At 42.1% G+C, this 13,549-nt stretch overlaps 1 protein-coding gene and 1 pseudogene across 2 annotated transcripts in view; both read right to left on the bottom strand.

Annotated features, from left to right (window-relative positions):
* Positions 1-13,549, bottom strand: part of LOC129237533 (cytokine receptor-like) — a 101,243-nt gene that overhangs the window by 46,084 nt on the left and 41,610 nt on the right. The gene's annotated exons all lie outside the window — the stretch shown is intronic.
* On the bottom strand, positions 12,897-13,080 carry LOC129239892 (U2 spliceosomal RNA; annotated as a pseudogene).

Here is a 13,549-nt window from a genome sequence, read left to right as displayed (position 1 = left end):
AGACTGGCACTGCAATTCTTCAAATGTTTTCAGGCTAAGCTTCCTCTCCAATTTGTTGTTGTGCCACAACTAAAGTCACCTATAGTTTTAGTTTGCGGTTAGTTTGCGAATCTTTCTTTTTGATACCAGAAATTAGCTTCAAAAGTTGTCATTCTCGATGATCGAATGCTGTTAAAAAAATTTTTTTTTTGGTGTTTAGGTGGTGGCAGTGCACGGTGTGCTTGAGCCGGTCCATAGAATTTCGACCATATGGAATATGCCACCGACAGTAAAATTAACTTTTCTCGCAAAAAAGGAGTTGGAAAACTTTCAAATTAAATTTGGTTCAAGCTCAACTACTCAAGCTAGTCGAACTCAGGACCTACAAGTCTGTAACTCAAATTTTTTTGAAGTAGAAATATTCTTTCAATATGCAAGCAAAAATGAGACATATAAATACTTTTTGGGTGAACATTCACTTTAACACTGAGGATTTAGAAGCTCCAAAGCAATATACCCTCATGAAAGAAATACTCTAGAAATGCAATACTTAGACTTAAGCAACAAGGTGGAACATTTTTTATTTTGTATTTTATTTTTTTCCTTGTTCACTCCTCTCGGTAGCATAGGGCCTCGATAAGACTCTTCCATTATACACGGTTCTGTGCTGTTGTTTTTGCGCCGTCCCATGAGATATCGGCATCTGTTAGATCGCGCAGCATCGACCTTCCCCAAGTGATTTTTGGTCGACCGCGACCGCTGCTCCCTTGCGGTAGCATCCTCGTGATGCTATCTGGTGGTTTTCTCAGAGTGTGCTCTATCCATCGCCACTTTCTACGTTTGATTTGCCTATGATGGGTTCCTCGTTCGTTAATCTCCACAGTGCGTCGTTTCTGATGGTGTTTAGCCAAAATATTCTGCAAAATAAATACTCTGCGGAAGCATTTGTTGATGAAGGATTGTAGTCTCTGTGCGATGGTGTTAGAGACCAGCCATGTTTCGCTTTCGTACAACAATACTGCCTTTACACATGAGCGGAATATTCGTAGTTTAGTGCGCCTGGAGATTTGCGAACTCCCCCTGTATGCATTCCCCCGAATGCCGCCCTTGCTTTGTTTAGCCTGCAGTTGACATCTTGATCTGCTCCACCATCTGCCGTGATGATACAGTCGAGGTAGCAGAAGCTTTCAACGAATCCCACCGTGCATTTTTATAGCTCTAATTTAATAACCTCAACACGAAGAAATGAAACACTTGGAAAAGCTCTTCGTATCAGAGAATTTCTGTGTGGAAAAACTTTTCCGTCCGATTATGCTCATAGAATCATAAACACGAAACTGATCTTCCAAAACTACCTTACCGATCATTTTCCTCCTTTATCATCTTCGGCGTGTATGTCTTCTATATCTTCTTCGCCAACAACATGAAGAAACTAAATATAAGCTCGAGAAGTTCTTACTGCACACCTCTTCACATTCGAAAACTAAAACTTCGGATGCGCTGGTTAGGAAGTCTCCCTCTGAAAGGGTCAGCATTGAAAACAGTTTTCTTGACACAATAACAACAATAGCAAATTTTCCGTATCCGTTCTATGATCATAAATAATGGGGTTTCCAATAACAGGTATTCTCTATCGCTATCGAGAGATGTTGAATGATTTTTTATGATCGGAATTGGATGGTATTGATCTGGACAAAGTTTATTTTAAACAAGACGGCGCTACGTGCCACACAAGCAACGAAACTATTGATCTTTTACGGGAGAAGTTTCTGAACCGTGTTATCTCTTGAAGAAGTGATCACAATTGGCCACCGAGATCTTGTGATTTAACACCTTGTGACTTTTTTCTTTGGAGCCACGTGAAAGAGAAGGTCTACGCCAACAGTCCAGGGTCTATTCAAGACCTCAAAGATGGAATTCGTGAGTCTATCGCGGACATAGGGCAGCCACTTTGCAATTCGGTTGTGGAAAATTTCAAGAAAAGGATATTGTCCTGTAAGTGTGGTCCTGGTGGTCATTTCCCTGATTTTATTTTCCACTATTAACGGCATACCTTTCTCTTTATAATAAAATAAACATCCGATCATTTATATTAAAAAATAACATTTTTCTTTTAATATCAAAATAACACCTCTTATTTGAAAACTCTTTACTATAAAAATATTTTATTTTTTAACAAGGATTGCAAATGTAAACCCGATTTATTAAAAAAAAAGAGTAAACAATTATCAATTTTAATTCTTTGCTTCCGGATTAACTAGAATTACAGGTCTGGTGGAAAAACATACGCAAAAACCACCTTGATTTGGGGATGAATAACAAATGACAACAAATGTAGTTTGGAAATACCTCCCTTTTAATCTGTAGTATTTCATTGACACATTCGAGGGATTTCAAAAATATCATAAATTGTTTCCTCCTGTAGTATTAAATTAGTATTTCGTAGAACTGATAACAACTTTTGATTTGACCTGTTGATGCAAAAATATGTAAATATATACTGACGTAAGTACTTATAAATACGTACTACATACAAGAGCTCTACAGATGTGTCAATGGCTACTCAAAAGTGATTGCATAAAATAAAAAATACGCAAACGGAAAGCAAATTCGAATATAATACTGATGTTTATAGCAAAACTCAAATAATATTTTAAAGAAAACTTTCCTCTGTCTGTAACGCATCGCATCACTCATACGCCACGCGCGGAATTGAAATTAAGGGGGAACACCACTGTGAACGCGTGAAAATTAAGTGATTTTCATGAATTTTTTTTTAAAGTTTTTATAAGTAGAGATGATTATTTGAGGATCGGACACATTACAATTTATTTAACATATATTCAACTGTACTGACACAAATTTTTTTTTAAATATTAAAAATTACAATTTTTATTAATATTATTGCAATGACGTCATAAAAAACTGATGCACCCTGTGGCCACGATACAGCGGTGTAAAATCATCTGAAAGCAAAAAACCAAAAAAATTCTTAATCTATACATCAATGGCCCGTGTGGAGTTGCCTGATCTCCCATCGGGCGCGTCCCAGGTGGTGGATAGGGAGCCCTGGCATCACAAGAGTGGCCTTCCCTGATGGGGTGGGTTCAACACTCGTGTGATGACTCAAAGTTGGCATAGAATCAGGGTGCCAGCCGCGAACCAAACTGGCTAGGGAGGAGTCCTGAACAAAAACCAAAAAGGTAATGGAAAACGATGGATTAACTACTCCAGGTGGAATCCACACAAGTGGCAATCCACCCGCTTCGGCGGCAGGGGCATGGATTCTGGAGGCCCCAACCATTACCCAAGTCTCTCAGCTCTACGAGCGAGAGCGCATCCTGGAGGAGACGGGGGTTGCTATCGCAATCTCCTCTCCTTCAGAGTCTGAAAAACGTTTCCCTGCTTCTGAGGGCCTGAGTTGTGAGGTCTCTTCGGTGGCTGCACGACCTCCCAAAGAAGCAGGGAAATCGAAGAGCGCGGCAAGGAGGAAGAGAAGAAAGCGGCGGGCTGAGCTCATGCGGGAGAAATCCTCATGTGGCTCTGCCGGCCCTTCTGCGTCTGTGTCTTCCAAACGACCTCGGTCAGCGGAAGTGACACCCACGGAAGCTACCGGGTCTTCGGTGGGCACAGGCACTCCCAAGTTGTCTCGCTCTCGAGGCAAGCGGAGAAGGACGGCGGCTGAAAGCAGCACACCTCCCTGCCCTGCGGTTGCCGCCAATGGCCGAGCCACGACCCCCCAAGGTACGAGCGCGGTCTTGGCGCCAGTCAATGTGGCGGGAAAAGGTTCTACTGAGCCACGTCTCTATCGGCGCCTCGACAAAAAGTCCAGCACAGCTGTCTGCCCGGCGAAATCTTCGTCAGTGGAGGATCGGGAGCTGGACCTTCGCCCAAGCACATCCAAGGGTGCGGCCAAGCCATCCTATAGCGAGAAGGCTGCTGGCCCACGACCTGTGGCTGTGATTGGAAAACTGGGGCCTGACCATCAGCTGACGGATGCAGAAATCAAACACTGCAAAAGCCAGCTGATGCGTCGGGTTATTGCCTCCGGTCCGGAAGCCAACGCGAAGGGCTATGAGACAAAGGACGGCACCATAAAGGTGACGTGCGCGTCTCTGGCCAACTTCGAGTGGATCAGGACCGTGGTCAATAACGTGCCCCCCATGGGGACCACCCGCTTCGCTGTCTACAGCGAGGAGAGTGTACCCCTCAGGAAGGCCATCTGCTGGATTCCGGATCCAGACCTGTCTACGGCGGATGTCCTATCCTGTCTACGTGCCCAGAATCCGGGCATCAACACGAGGCTTTGGCGAGTCGTCTCGTTCACCAAGAGTAAAAACCGGGACGGGAAGGAAGGTGCTACTCTTGTGGTGCGAGTGGACGAGGCCAGTGTTGATGTCATGGGCTCACGGTACGGGAACCGTCTGAGTCTCTTCTTTGGGACGGCCAGCTTCCATGTCTTTCCCAAATGATTGACTCGGACGATTCCTGTAGCTATCGTCCCTTGACGGTGACGCAAATTAACTTGCAGCATTCCAAAGCCGCTACTGCACTACTAAGTAGAAGGCTTTCCCAGCTGCACACATTACCCCACATAACAGCAGTGCAAGAGCCCTGGGTCTTTAGGGGCCGTCTCTGTGGCTTAAGTGCGCTGAAAGGGGCCACGTTACTATATGACAGGAGTTCTAGCAGACCTAGGACCGGTCTTATAGTATCATCCCATCTCACTGTGACGGGTCTTGAGCAATTCTGTTGCCAAGACCTGGTAGCGGCTGAGGTGTGTTATAGAGGTAGACGCGGATGGTCGAAGTTTGTGATTGCATCTGCTTACTTTCCTTACGATGCTCTGGAAGGGCCACCACCCGGGAAGGCCACTAGTCTCGTGAGGTTCTGTGAGCGGCGCAGTCTGGGCCTCATCCTATGTTGCGATGCTAATGCCCAGCATACAATCTGGGGCAGCAGCAAGTGCAATGGACGGGGCTCTCGACTATTCGAATTTATCGCGTCCTCCTGCCTAGACATACAAAACAAGGGCTCACAGCCAACGTTTGTAACGTCTAGAAGACAGGAGGTGATTGATCTAACCCTATCAAACTCAAAACTTGGGTGGTCAATCAAGAACTGGAGAGTCCTTGCCGAAGATTCGTGCTCGGACCACAGGTACATTGAGTTTCAGTGTGGCGAGGAGGCACATATGCCATTGCCCTCTAGAAACCCAAGAAAAACAGACTGGCAGAAGTTTAGGGAGGCGTTGCGGGACCTTGACGTTGCGCCACCAAGACTTCGAAAAGAACAGGCCATTGAGGCGGCTGTTGAGAAACTTAACGCTGCCCTAACCGACTGTTTTGAGTCAGCCTGTCCAACTCGACCTCTCCCGAGCCGGACTCCCGTTCCGTGGTGGAACCAAGAGCTCCAGATGTTGAGGCGTGAGTCGAGAAAACTTCTAAACCGGGCCCTCAAGACTAACCTTGCAGAGGACTGGGAGCGATACCGTGATGTTCAGAAGAACTACAAGAGGCTTATTCGGGAATCGAAAAAAGCCTCATATAGGGAATTCTGCAGCGGTATTGAATCTCTGAGTGACACGGCGAAGTTGGTTAGGATCCTGAAAAGGGACCCAACGGCAAAGCTGGGGTCACTTAGGAAATCTGATGGCTCCTTCACGGAGCGGAAAAGTGAGACACTCAGCTTGCTGATGGAGTCTCACTTTCCTGGTAATCAGATAAGCATCAGCCGGCAACAGCCCTTATTGATAGAGGCAGTTGTCAGAGCTGCTACACCTTCTCGGCATGACTGGTTCGTTGCCAGATCTGTGGTGAATGAGGCCGCCATTCGATTTGCCATCAAATCTTTTGACGACTACAAGTCGCCCGGGCCAGATGGCATATTTCCTGCCATGCTGAAGGAGGGTGCAGAGTTCGTGACAGCAGCCCTGAAGAAAATCTTCTCGGCATGCCTGGCACTGGCTTACATACCACGCTCTTGGAGGATGGTGAGGGTCGCTTTCATCCCAAAGGTTGGAAAAGACGACTACACCAGCCCCAAAAGCTTTAGACCAATCAGCATGACCTCTTTCATGCTGAAAAGTCTCGAACGACTGGTGGAACTGCGCATACGTCAGAAGTCGCTGAAGGCTCACCCTCTGTCTCTATTTCAGCATGCCTATCAGAGTGGAAAATCCTGCGAGTCGGCACTGCAAAACCTTGTTGCTAGGATAGAGCTGGCCATCGACAGGAGGGACTACGCTATGGGTATCTTTTTAGACATAGAGGGGGCGTTTGATAATGCCACTTTTGATAGTATGTGTAACTCTGCTAGTAGGCACGGCGTAGACCGGGTGCTAGTAAATTGGATTCGTTCGATGCTGGCCCAAAGAATCGTTTCGGTGCGAGCAGAGGAAGATCTGCTGGTGTCATCTGGGGTTAACAGAGGCTGCCCCCAAGGCGGCGTGCTGTCTCCGTTACTCTGGTGCATGGTAATCGATCCTCTGCTCACCACCTTAAACGATTCGGGAGTCTACGCACAAGCATATGCGGACGACGTTGCTTGTTTAGTAACAGGCTCTTCGCTTATGAACATCTGCAGGAAAGTGCAGAAAACTCTGGATCGGATTGACACTTGGTGCTGTGCGAACGGGCTGTCGGCAAATCCCGCCAAGACTGGTATTGTCCTCTTTACCAGAAGGAGGAAGCTTGACGGAATAGTTCTGCCAAAGCTAAAAGGAGTCACAATCCAGCTATCCAAGGAAATTAAATATCTAGGAGTAATCCTCGATAGTAAGCTCCTATGGAAATCACACGTTGAGACAAAGGCATCCAAAGCGCTGACAGCCTTCTGGCAGTGCAAAGGTGTCTTTGGGAAAACGTGGGGTCTCTCTCCTAGCAAGGTCCTATGGATCTACACAGCTATGATAAGACCCATTATCACCTATGCATCAGTGGTCTGGATGAGTAGACTATCCCTAGTGGGAGTCAGGAGGACCTTATCGAGACTACAACGCACTGTGGCCATCTGTTGCACCGGAGCTTTTCCGACTACTTCAGGCCCGGCACTAGATGCTCTGATTGGTTTACCACCACTTGATGCTTTCATCCGAGGAGAGGCCCTGAAGGCCATCTGCAGACTGAAACACAGTGGGAACTGGTACGGCCCTTGTCCAGCATTGGAACACAGAGAAGGCATGGACATCGATCCAACGATTCTCTCCATGCCCCTTGACTCAATGCCATCAAGAGTCGTACTTGAAAAGAGATACAGTGTAGTGTTACCAGAGGCTCAGTTGTGGGGAGACTCAGAAAATGAGCCCGGCAAACACTGTTTTCGCATTTTTACGGATGGCTCCAGGACCGAGCATGGCTCCGGCTCTGGGGTCTACGTGGAATCCAGCGGGACAAAACTGCACTTTGCTCTTGGAATGCATGCATCTGTGTTTCAAGCGGAGGTGTATGCAGTTCAAGAAGCGATGAACTTTGTTGTGGAAAAACGATGGAGAGGCAGATCTATTTGTGTCTGCAGCGACAGCCAAGCAGCGCTTATGGCCTTAGACAGCCCTCAAACCACATCAGGGGTAGTGAAGTCCTGTAAATCCAGGCTGAACTATGTCGGCAGACATAACAGCCTGATGCTAACATGGGTCCCGGGACACGTGGGTATCGCGGGTAATGAGACCTCTGACTCCTTAGCTAAGATGGGCTCTGAAGCCAACTTCTTTGGCCCAGAGCCCGCTTTGCCACTCCCCTCTGCGGCCATCACGGCCACGGTTAGCAAATGGGTAACTACTACCCACAAGCGAGCTTGGCAGGCTGAGAGAGGCTGCAGATGGACAAAACTGATGTTACCTGTCATGTCCGATCAACTGTCGCAAACCCTTCTGTCATTAAGCAGAGGGGAGTGCAGACGGCTGGTTGGACTAATGACGGGCCACTTTCTGTGGGCAAAGCACATGGAAAGGTTGGGCATCTCAGACAGTGTACTCTGCCCAGCTTGTGAAGAGGAGGATGAGACGGCGGACCACTTCCTGTGTGTCTGCCCCGCCTTCGCCCGAATCAGGTTTGAGGTCTTTGGCACTGATGTGTTAAGAAGCGACCATCTTGGCTCCTTGGCACCACAAGATCTACTCAGATTTCTTCGGAGATCGGGTAGATTTAAAGAAAATTAAAAGGGAATCCAAGTGTAGTACAATGGACTCAATTAATGTCTGAGTGCTGCACTTGCTAGTTGTCCCGACAAAAAAAAAAAAAAAAAAAAAAAAAAAAAAAAAAATACATCAATGGCTATCGTCGTACGTGGCTGTTTTTTTTTTAATTTTTTTTTTAAGAAAATGGTGCAGGTTTGAAAAATGAGTTGTGTTTTTTGTTTTCGAAAGACTTGAAAAAATATTAATTTTTGGAATTAAAAAAAACGGCTATGGACGACTGTAGCCAATACATGTACAAAAATTAAAAAAAAAAAAAATTTAAATCGGTTCATAAGTCAGAAAAATCGTTTTGAGAAAAACGCGTTTAAAGTTTTCATTGGCCGTTGTAACTCACTACCTGCACTTATTGTATCGGGTATAACTTCGTCAATTTTCAAGATTTTAAGTTAAAATGTTTTTTACTTATTTTTGAATATATCTACTTTAAGAAAATGCAAAAACAAAAAAAATCGATTTTTTGAAAAATCACAGTGGTGTTCCCCCTTAATGCACAGGGGTACAGTAGAATATTATTTTCAATCATTAAAAGTAAAATGAAAGTAATACACGCACATAGTGAAATCACCAAAGATTTTTGCATTGTCTGGTATACATTTTTTATAGCCTAACTAAGTTGTAAACTATTTTTCGATAAAGTGGAAATACCTGTGCGAAATACTTATTTCGGAAACATTAGATAAAATTGTCTTAGGAATATTTTTTAAAACTATTTCACTTCCCCGGAAATGGCTCGATATTATTAATGCAAAAAAATACTTCACATCTGAATGGTACAAAAGCACTTGTTTGCCAGAAGTTTTCTCAGAATTAAGGCCCATGCGAGTTCTCACTTATCGACTTACACAAAAGAGTTTTTGAGCACTCAAAAGGCATACTTACATAATGAGTTGTCCCCCTTACAGCTTCATGGCCTTTCTTACTTCATGATTTCTTTTTGTTCCCGAACATCAAAAATAAAATGCGAGGTCAACGTTTTTCCTCGCCTGCAGAAGCTGCTGAAGTCTTCAAGCCGCTCGTTTTGGAGGAATCCACTTTTGAGCGGCAAAATGCTTTGCAAATTGGTTCAAGCGAATGCAGAAGTATATTGACTTCCAAGGGGAATATTTTGAAAATAATAAAGCCATTTTCATTATTATTTTACTGCGTTTTCATTATAGGGCGCAATAATTCGTCTTCAACTAAGCGTGTAAAAGCCTTGAAAACCTCATAAATCTTGCAAGTTTGCGATCTGTCAAAGCTTGCACGAAAATTCATTTATATAAATCAGATAAATGTACGCTTTGATTTCATTGCGTAAACGATGCGTGCAAATTTTTACATAAAATTATGCAACCCTGTCGGATTCTCAGCTGATGTATCACATCACAAATTTTAATTGAACTGCAAAATGGAAATGGTGAAAAAAATTTAAGAAATGTAAAATAGAATTTTTTCAAATTTATCTTGATCTTCTACAACAGAAAGGAGTTACATATTAATTCAAGAGTGCACACTAACACAATGTTGAAATTGAAGTTACCATAATTTTTGCCAAACATTTTCAACGTCAACAAATCAAACATAAGAATTTCTTTATGAAGATTAAGTAATTTTTGTTTTTCACTTACTAGCGGCAATAAGAGCGCTAGAATCTAAAACACACTCGTCAAAAACAGTCATAGAATGTTTTAAACTTCTAAAGGACGTATCAAAATACTACAAAATACAGCTTATTTGGGAGCCAGGCCACAAGAATATAGCAGGGAACTGCAAGGCAGATGAACTTGCTCGAATTGGTACAACGCTCGGCCTCCAAGCGGATAAGACGCTGATACCCATACCTTTAGCCACTTGTAAGCTACTGATAGATATGGAAACCATCAATACGGTAAATACAAGTTGGCAAAACCTCTCAACATGCGAACTAAGCAGACAGACATGGCCGAAATGGAACAGCGGTCGATCAAAAAGCTTGTTAGGATTTAACAGAGAAACTATAAGAAAAATGATAGGGGTATTAACTGGTCATTATCTGATAGGCAGCCACGCTAGAAGGTTACGACTCCCGTACTTCGATTTCTGTAGAAGATGTCTAAATACAGAAGAAGAGGAGACAGTCAGGCACCTTTTATGTGAGTGTGAAAGCTAGCGCACAGAGCGCATGTAAAAATGACGAAGCTCTGCTCGTTTATTAAAGCTACCGCATGGTTTGAAAAGGAACCCATAGGGTAAGGAAAAGTTCCAGTGGCATCACAATGGACCTATGAAAGGTCTATGTGTGTCATTGCGACAGCCACCCCACCTACCTACCTACCTACTAACGGCATTTTGTTTTTTAATATTTAACAACAACTCAGCTGGTCGATTAAAATTACAGAAAACCTTTATCAAGTGCCTTCTTTTTTAACAGCGGAGTAAAGGTATAATTTTATGTTTCAGGTAAGTTTAAGGGAATATCACCAACAAGTTTTCAAAAAAGATTATTACACTGTACAACAGCATGCCTGATGATTGGATTATGTACTATAACTGAAATTTCAGTATGAGCTCTTGTTAAAAAAAAACACTAATATTTAAAGATAAGTTTAGTTTATTTAGTTTTTAAGTTGAAATAAAATTTCTTTTGTTGGATTTTCATTTTGAAACTGAAGGCCGAGAGCTGTTCTGAATGCTCCAACAATAGTCAGCCAGCTTGTATGTGTTCCAGTAGCCTTGATAGCGTTCCTCCATCGTATAAAGGTCTTGGTAGAACCGCTCTCCTTGTTCTTCACTTAGATCCCCAAGATTGGCAGGGAAATAGTCGAGATGGTTATGAAGAAAGTGTAACTTGATGCTCATATCACATCCAATACGTTGAAAGTGACTCATTAGTTTTTCAACGTGTTGGGAATAATCAGAACTTTTTTTATTCCCAAAAAAATTTGACCAAGCCAAACAAACTCATTTCATGCGTTTTTCTCCAATCTCTGTCGTAACGTCCGTAAAATTTGAGTATTTTATTAAAGATCTTGTCGGTCGGTCTTTTATTAAAGATCTTTATCTTTTCTGCACTTAGTTTTGGAAACTTTTTTGATAGAAAAAGGAAGGGATTTCCGTTTTTGTCAAGACCTTTTACAAATTGTTTTATAAGCCCTACTTTTATGTGCAACGGGGGTAAAATTATACAGTCCCTTGATACTAGAGGTGGTTTATCACGTTCTGTTGACCGGGAACTAGCACTTCCCGAGTAGCGAATGTTGCGTTTTAGCTCTACTATCCCAAAAGCAAAGAAAACAACGATGCTTTGTGACCTAGAAGGAAGTTTACTATTTTTAAATCAACACATATGAGCCAGTTGTGTTCCACATATTTAATTTTATCTAAAACCATACACCAGTTGTGTATTCTTCTTTTTTTTCATTTTAGACTCCGTTTTGATGAGTCTATGAATAAACGCCACTCATTAGAAACGTAATTTTGAAATCCCATTGCAACCATTAAACCAGGTATATCTTAAAGCCATCTTATTCAGCAAAATATTTCTGAAGATTTTGTTCTCTTGTGCGGTAATAAGAAATTTTAGTTTCCATTGTTACTAAGTTTCTTTCTTTTAGTCTAAAAGCCAAAAGTTCCGAAGCAGACTTTGATATACCAAATTCTCAGATAAGCTCGCTTAAATCATCTTGGATTAATGGTCTTGGCGTTTCCAGGTCACATTCAAAGTCACTATCCCTTCAGCCAGTATTCGCCTTTAAATGCATAGGCTCCTCCTGTGATGGACCAGCTCGAGGTTCAGGTGATATTTCAGAGCTTAAAACATGTCAGAATATAGACCGTACGCAAGGATATTCCCATTTAGCTCGATTTTTTCGGTTTATGCCAGTTATGTTAACCAAACAAAAATAACAGCCGTCGGGGTGGTTCACGGGTTCCTTCTAGACCATAGCAGTTTTGTACCTTAATCTATTCCTTTTCTTATTTGTCCACAAATGTAGAAGCTCAATGCATATTTTGCATGCCTTTTGAGGAATCCAAGGCTTATTTTTCCTTTCCATCGGGTGACCAAAGTAATTTTTGTAAGTCTCAATTACGAACAGTGTCACATTTTATCGGTATTCTTTAAACAAATACTCTCCGCAAGTAAAACAAAATTGAATTGATTGATTGAACAAATGATCATTTACACAAACTCGTGTCGATGCCATGTCAAATTACAATAATAAAACCATTTTTTATAATTTTTCAGCATACAAGCAATAAAACATAATGAATTATTAACGAAAGCTATATCTCGTAAGCAAGAGCTGTCACAGATAAAAGTTGCAATTTTGTTGTCCAGTGTTATTAATGTATTTTGATTAAACTGACCATATCTGATTAAAAAAAAATACCAGTCTAACGGTTAGACTTGATAGAAGTGAAACCTTCCGTAAAACAAACTGAGAGAGAATAAGACGAAAGCAGCATTAGGAGCGGGATAATTATAGGTTCATTATAATATTGCTATAAAGTTCATATTTTATTTTCTTCATTTTATCATTATTCATCCTCAATGTTTTCAATTTCAACAAATGATACGAGTGGCTTATGATAGATAAAATATGATACAAATGCTTTGGTTTCGATGTTGTCAAAAAAAATACCCAAACGGACCGAAGAAACAGACTTACAAATTTCTTCCATTTTCGTCTACTTGTATTCATATAAAAATTTATGTCTCTTCCCACCAAAGCTAAATGTATTAGTATATTTTTTCTTGTATTTATTCAAAGCCGATATCCCGGCGGTACTGCAATACCGGGTCAACCCGTGGCAGAGAAGGAGCAAGCCCCTAAAACACTCGGCCCATTTCCAAAAATCAGTTTAACATTTGTTGTCCTCCGATGGAGGATCTATCAGATGTTAAGCTGATAACCACACTACCTAGTCAATACATTTTAAATAATAAACCTAATAAACCTTTTGAGAATTACACGCTCACAAAAATTATTTATATCAACATATAATATAACGCTTCGTAACTAAATAACTTTTAGGCCAGCGACGATAGCATGGCGCGGTAGCCGAGCGACTAGCAATGTGAGCTTCCGATCGAAAATCCTTGGTTCGAATCACAAGAAAAAATAAAAGTCATTTTTATTTATTTATTTAGTTCGTCGCTACTTTTATATCAACATATAATATAACGCTTCGTAGCCAAGTTGGTCGCTTTTTTCGTTTCACTTTTCCTCAAATCACTCCCAACGATTCTAAAGAAGTTTTCACTTCAAAAATATTAGCTCTTCTTTTATAGACTTGATATCCTATCAAATTATAACAATTAGAACTAAGATCACCTGCGCGTATTGATTTACGCAAAAAATCGACGGCTGAATATGGCTAATAAGATGACAGATTAAAAGGTTTGGCCATCCG

This window comes from Anastrepha obliqua, chromosome 2, assembly GCF_027943255.1.
Source record: "Anastrepha obliqua isolate idAnaObli1 chromosome 2, idAnaObli1_1.0, whole genome shotgun sequence".
Classification (NCBI taxonomy): domain Eukaryota; kingdom Metazoa; phylum Arthropoda; class Insecta; order Diptera; family Tephritidae; genus Anastrepha; species Anastrepha obliqua.
The sequence above is the reverse complement of the archived record's forward strand: the minus strand, read 5'-3'. Positions and strand labels throughout refer to the sequence as shown.